This window comes from Colius striatus, chromosome Z (assembly GCF_028858725.1).
Source record: "Colius striatus isolate bColStr4 chromosome Z, bColStr4.1.hap1, whole genome shotgun sequence".
In the NCBI taxonomy this organism is placed as follows: domain Eukaryota; kingdom Metazoa; phylum Chordata; class Aves; order Coliiformes; family Coliidae; genus Colius; species Colius striatus.
In genome coordinates, this window is record NC_084790.1 from 34,608,142 (window position 1) to 34,615,220 (window position 7,079).

A 7,079-nucleotide genomic window follows, 5' to 3' on the forward strand; every position below is an offset into this window, starting at 1 on the left:
GTTGTCTACAGTGCAAATGGTAACTAAGCTCCACAGATGAAGTCCTTTGGGAAAGTGGAATTAATACCAAGCTTAGAAACTTTCCTAAGTCAGGATTGAGTGCTGGACATAAGCCCCACGATGTTTGCAATGGAACCTGCAAATAGAATACACCCTTTGCCATGAATCTCTGTTTTTCCTCCCAGGATGGCACAAAATATCTGCAGCATGAAGGTTGGTTTTTTGGTTTTTTTTTTTTTTTTTGTATGCTGTTCTGCTGACTCCTTTGGCAAAAATCTCAAGCCATGTTGTTTAAAGACCTCTGGGGTTCCACAACTGAAAATTTTTTTTTCCTTTATTGCTGTAGGAAGATTTGTCAGATCCTGAGCTTCCTGAGCAATCTAGTGGGTAGATATTACTCAAAGATAGGACGCATTTTTAGCTGAGTTTGTGGTGTGTTATTACCCCTTGTTTTACATTGGTGGAGAAAGAACAAAAGGAAGACTGAAGTAACTGGTTTACAAGCTACGTTTGGAAATTTAAAGTGGTAATCAACATGTGTTTTAGAAGTAATGTTTTCATCCACTGCTGTACAGAATAGAAAGGTGAGTGTACTGGGCAGTTGTCTGAAGGTGTGCTGTGGTATAATTGTCACTCAGCCTCACAAGAACCTCTCACAATGCAACCTTTCTAGAGTGTAAGCATTAAGCTATTGGCTCCCACAGGCTAGTTCAGAACAGCCTAAATTTGGCCTCTTGAGAGGCTTGGGAGACTTATGGCAAGGATTTGCCCAGGCTAATTGAGTGTAAGAAACACTGACCATCATAAATTTAAAGTTGATCTCTTTTCTCCCCCTACTGCTCTGAGGAGGAATAAGCAGGAGCAGCTGAGTGGTCTCTGTCTGTCCTTGGTTTTTTTGGTTTTTTGTGGTGGTTTTTTGTTTGTTTGGTTTGTTTTTTTGTGTTTAGTTGATTTTTTTTTTTTTAATTTTGGTTTAAGCTGATTTGCTATCTTTGTGCCATTTACAGGTTTGTAATTCTAGCTGACAGATAAATCCAATTTGTTTGAAGGGCTTTTGTACAACCTAGATGGCTCAGACCTTTCCTTTTTGGTTTCTTTTTGCATTAGAAAGGTGACAGCAAAACAGCTAAGAAAAGCTCTGTATTTTCAAGAAGAAGAGCCGATTCAGTCTTGTGTAGTGGTCGAGCTGTCCTGATATCCTCTGTTGCAGAATATGACACAAGGTTTCTTCTGGGCTTGCATTTATTCTGCAGAACCCATACCCATCAGCTTCCCCAGGAGTTCCCCAGGAATACACTAATGGTCTCTGAGCCTTCGATGGCATTTGCATCTGAAAGACAAAACCTGAGGACTGGACTGCCTCTTCAGAAGAAGCTTGCATTCAGCTTGGATTTAGAGAAAGAGGTGAACACAGTCCTCATTCTCCCTGTCCCCAAAGATCAGGACTGGGGCATGGACAAATGGGAGAAGGGATTGCATTTACCCCTCTTACTACACACTTCTGGCCTCTCCACTTTCAGCCTCCACCTTTCACCAGCTCCCTTGATGTATTTGTGTCCCATGTGCCTCCTGTCCTTTGTGGGATCTGGCCATGTAGCAGTGATACCTGGGATCAGACTGCAGGGAAACAGCTAAGGTATGTGTGAGAAGGAGCTGGGAGAAGCCTCATCTAGGGCATCCTCTCTCATGGCCTCAAATCCCCATCTGGCCTGTGCGGAGCCATGGTGCTGACCATGACCAGTGTTCCAGACTTCTGTCTCAATCTTGATCTGAGTTGTCGCTGTGGACCTGCTGGGTCGCCATTGGGCTGTGGCTGAGCCTGCCCTTCATCACCACCGATGCCCTGCAGGCCCTGCCTGTGGTGTAGCATCCCTGCCACCCTGGCAGGGTTGCTGCCTGATCAGCTCCAGTCTTGGTGGATTTTTTGTGCCCCAGACAGGGGCCCTTCCAGACACTGTTGCTGCTGGGAAAAGGCCCTGTCAAAAACTGGGCCTGCTATCATGAGGCTTCCTCCAACTGTCTAAGAGTTGCTTCATCTCTTGGTGAGCTGGTCCACAGCAGATGCCTGTTGGTTCATCCCCTAACTGTTACTACAGGCCTGCAACAGCCTCATCCTGCCCCAGGTCAGACTACTGTGTAGTTGGGCCTGTCCTTTGCCTACTGTGCTCTACCTCCTCTTTGCCTTACCTCAGGACTCCACTGATGGGGGCTCTCCTGCCACACTACTTTGATCCCAAATATGCACAGACTTCAGGTTTGGTTTCCAGGCTTTTGGTTTGGTTTTGGCTCTTTGTTTGCTTTTCAAAAATCTTAACTTTGGGTCTAGCCAACACACTTGTCTCATTTCCTTTGGGAGGGCCTGGTGGGGTGGGGGTGTTAACACAGGTGGGAGCATATCATATGAAATCACTGTGCTGGGCATTTATTAGAGGAACAATGGAGAAAATGAACAGCAAGCCAATGACTGGGAAAGAAATTAGAGAAAAGAAATATAAGGAGGACTTTGACTGTCATTTCATGGCAAGACAAGCCTCAATCCTCTGCTGTGCCTTGTGGGTTTCAGAGGTCAAATCCAAGCTTTCTTCCCTCATTCAGCATTGTACAAAGAAATAAAGCCACGTGCTTTATTGTGGCAGGTATTAAAGCACACAAAAGATCTCCATGCGGGCAATGCACATTTGCAAAGCATGTGATGCTATGTTTTGTCATCAGCCTGGTGTTAGCCTCATGTGAAATAGAATGAGGGTGACTGTGTGCTTCAGCAGAAAGGCGTGTTGCTACTGTGTATGCATGAGGTGAAGGGTGGGGAGCTTTCCTACAGCCAACATATGGTAGGGCTACGTTCTGTACAGCTCTATGGAGACCGTTCAAAAACCAGACTGAGGTTAACGCCAAGATCTGTCTGTGTAATTAGTGGAAAGAGAGAGCTCTTCTGAATTACCATTGACTGGGCCACTCTCTCCAGCAGCAGGAAGAATGAACAGAAAGGTAGTGTGGGATGGTGTGGATGTGTAGCTGTGTCCTGTTGGCCGACATGCCCCCCTAAGTGTCTTTAAACCACTGTTATTGAACTCTCTTTTGCAGACCTTTTGTGTGTCTTCTAAATTCAAGGTTAATGAATTAATTATTAAAAACCTGCAGCCATTTGCTGATCTCTTAACTCTCTGGCCTTGGAAAAAGATATGGCGTAGAGACAGCTATTTTGCATCTAAGCAATCAAATGTCTCAAAAGCAGTCTTGTCAAATATATACACATGTATTCTTACCAGAAGACTGCTAAGGTTGCAAATTAAAACAGAATGAAGTATACTTTTTAAAAACAGGGATTTTACCCTGAAATATTATGAGAAGTTAGGGCACCACTGAGCCCATAATGCCCAGTTCATTTAGCACCCCAAACACCAGTCCTTTCCCAAAACCTCACACACACATGGATTAGTTATCTTCTCCTCCCACTTCCTTTCAGTTACTATCCACCCTGAATCTGGAGTGAGGTAAAAATCTGGGAAAAGCACCAGTAAAAGAGACTTATCCAGAGGCTTTATGCTTCTGTCCAGGTGCAAGGGAAACAAATGCCTACCGTGTGGGCATTTGACTTGCCAGTCTGGTAATCTTCTATATACAAAAAAACCCCACTAAATGGGAAAAGGCTGCGTGTTGCTTTCTGATGGCTTCAGGCAGAAAGCAACCTTCCTGGGCTCTGGGTCCCTTGAGTATGCCAGTCTGTGGTCCCATGGCTCCCCAGGCTAGGAGGAGTAAGCAGGGCAGTAGGCTCTGCACACAGCAGATTTGGGGAAGCCTAAGTGAAGCCACCTCTGCTTGATAAGCTTTGACGCAGGCTACAAAGCTGCTCGGTAGCTTCATCAGTCACCCTTTCAATGCTGTGTGTTGCATGCAGAGAAGCCATTTCCTTTTGGCCCACCAGCACGTCTTCTGTCTGGATGGTGGGGTGTCCTTGGGCTGCTGGTGGACACTGGCTGCTGCAGTCCTCAAGGAAGGGCAGGATTTGAGGCAGTTTGAAGTGCAGCAGCTGCAACCTGGAGATGGAAGTGACAGTATGTCACTAATAATCCAGCAAACCTTCTAGGTTCATGAAGCTTGGAAGGTACTTGTATTTTTTTTCCCCCTTTGGTGTCAAGCTTTCTGAATGTTTTGGTGTATGCACTTTGCAGTTTTGGGTATTTCTTGAACATGGGTAGAATACCTCTTTATAGCTATGAGGAAATGCTTTCATACTGCACCATGCTGTCCCAGCTATTGGTGCATTGACAAAAACATGGCACAAACAGTTTACAGCAAGACCTGTAATGAAACCAAGAGACTTATCCACCAGGATATGGTTCCCCTGGAGGAGTCACAGGCTCACTACAGATCTATTTTCCCCAGGATCATGTGTGCCTCTGTAACTGTGTCACAAAACTCTCACTTTGCATAAATTAAACTTTAGATGAAGTGTAAATTATTAATGCACTAAAATGTGCTGCTAACAGTTCTTTACATTTAAAGCTATTATTCACTGTTCCTGACTGATGCATTTGGTTGTTTGCCATTTTCCCAGAGTCAGCAAAAACGCATCCTTTTTTAATCCGTTCCCTGTGTTTTGTGCAAAGGCCACAGAAACCCAAGAGGATACATTCCAAGGCTGGGAGCAGTACATGCACAAAAACCCATAATAATGGAAGCAGGTTCAAATTCTGATCAGAAAATATGCCTTTTTTGCCTAAACAGACTTAATATTGGAATTAAAGAAAAGCTCTTTGTCTTATGTCTGGGAGGTCAGAATTGGACTGTCTGGCCTGATGACCAGAGTCAAAGCCTACAGCCAAAATGTGACCAGGAATCCAGGCAGCAGGCAGTGGCCACAGGGACAATATCTTGACGCTCACTGCAGAAGCTTGGTATGACAGAGAGATTGTACTCTTGATTTGGTTGGAAAGGCTTGCTCTGGCTTCAAAATAATCTCTGCCACAGAGAAGCTAGTCCCAGATCCTTAGGCTGCTGAGGCATGCGGAACAGGCTTCTTGCCTGCTGGGCTCTGCTCTTTCAACATGATGTGAAGGCTTGAAATATTATCTGGGGCAGCTGGATCAAGTCCAAAGGAGAGGGAGACTCAGTTTCCTTGCTATGACATTCTAGTTTGATACTGCTCTCCTTCCCAGCCCCTCCTCAGACTTCTGGCTTGTGGCTGGAGTACTGAAAGACAGACCTCTTGTGGCCTGCACAAGAAGGTCACTGAGAGTTATTAAGGTCATAACTGCTGTTAAATGCATCACCTAGAGCTATGTTTATAGCATGAAGGAAACAAACAGATACAGGCACTCTTGAGCAAGAACTCACCTTTTTGGGTACTACCTTACATGAAGATGATGGAAGGTGATGTCCACACAATTTGTTATCATTATTAAATTTTTAAGAATCCATGCTGCTACTATTCCAGCATCCCCTCTCCCACGCGTTCTAAAAGGTAGCATGCCTGACACCAGGGCTCTGGTTGAGTGAAAAATTAGTTTCTTGGGCACCCTGAGGTCCTGATGAGGACAAAAGGGAGATGTTCAGAGCTCTGTAGGAGCAGCAAAGGTGATTTGGGCACTATGGAAAGCTATAAGGCTACAGATATGTTCACACTTATGGGGAAGATACAGATACAGCAGATACAGCTGCTTTCAAGTCAGCCTGAAGTCTATGTATGACTCCTTATCTGCTCACTCTTTTAGGCACTATTTTACCTTTAAAGTCCATTCCAGTATCAGCAGAGAGAAGCCAGAGACTGTACTGCATCTGTTTACACCTCTTCATGAGCTGCTATGTGAAGCTACTCATACTCAAGAGAAAAGCCACTGAAAGAGGATTCTCATTTGCATAGAAGGGGGTCAGCCTCCTGAGGGCATTTCCCCTGTCCATGGCCAAAGCTACTACTAAGGTGCCAGGGGAGATTATCCTTGACAGCACTTCCTTCCTGGCTCTCTGTAGACTCAAGCAGATATCCTGTTGGAGTATCCCTTGCTAGAGACATCTTTGGAACAGGGATGAATTCAGCACCTGAAATGGAAACATCTAAATACTATACCACTTTGAAAGTCTGATATTGAGACCTTGAATTGCTTTGTAAGGGGATCAAATAGTAAATTTCCTGCATATGATTTTTTTTGTTGCTGTTGTTTTTTCTCTTTTTTTTTTTCTTGGTCCAGATATGTCGGTGCTTCACAGGATCAAAGGTGTTACAGCATTTCCTCAGAGGGAGTTGCTGGCAGCATCGGGGTCAAATGTCAGCCCTCTGACAATTAATTCTCTTTTATCTCTGTCACCTGTGGCTCTGTGCAGAAGTGAATCAGACTGTCACAGCACATGTAGGATTTTGCAGCATTTTTCCTGTGGAATGTAAGTGTTGAGTCTACCAAGGGGAAGAACAGATGAATCAGGAGCAAGTGCCAGGCTGCTAATGGAGAGAAAAGGAGAGGCACAAATAAGTCTTCCCCAAAAGCCACTGAGCCCATGATCATGGGCAATGCTCCCTATCTCCCCAGGCACCACTTTCTGCTGGAGGCCTTGGAGACTTGACCCACTACCCACTCACTTCAAATGCTTTGATTCAGGGACATGTCTCACAAGATTGCAGCTTGCTTGGCCTCCTTGCTCCAGGTGTGAGCTCTGTTTGGTGAAAACCTTGATTTGCTCACTGGCATCACAGCTCCTGAGTGTCAGAGAGGCTCAGGCACCACACAATGAGCAATAGTGGTGTGATGGAGCAGGGCCACACTCTCTGCTGCAGGATGGGGACAGATGTGTCCCCTGGGATGTGACAGAGAGACCTCCTGTCCTCTGAAGAGTCCCTGTGATCTGCCCTGATGTGGTCTGGGAGAGCAGCTGTAGTATGTGAAGGTTGTCCGAAGTGCATGGGTGGAGGTAGACTTAATTTTGGGAGATATGGGGTCTGTCCTTTCGTCTGCCACAGGCGGTGGGGGTCACTGTGGGTACCCAAAATACTGTTCTCTCCGTGGGCATCCCAGTGACCTAGACAGTAGTGGGACTGGCTGTGAGGTTGTCCCAGATAATCATTAACAGATGAGGCAACATAACCT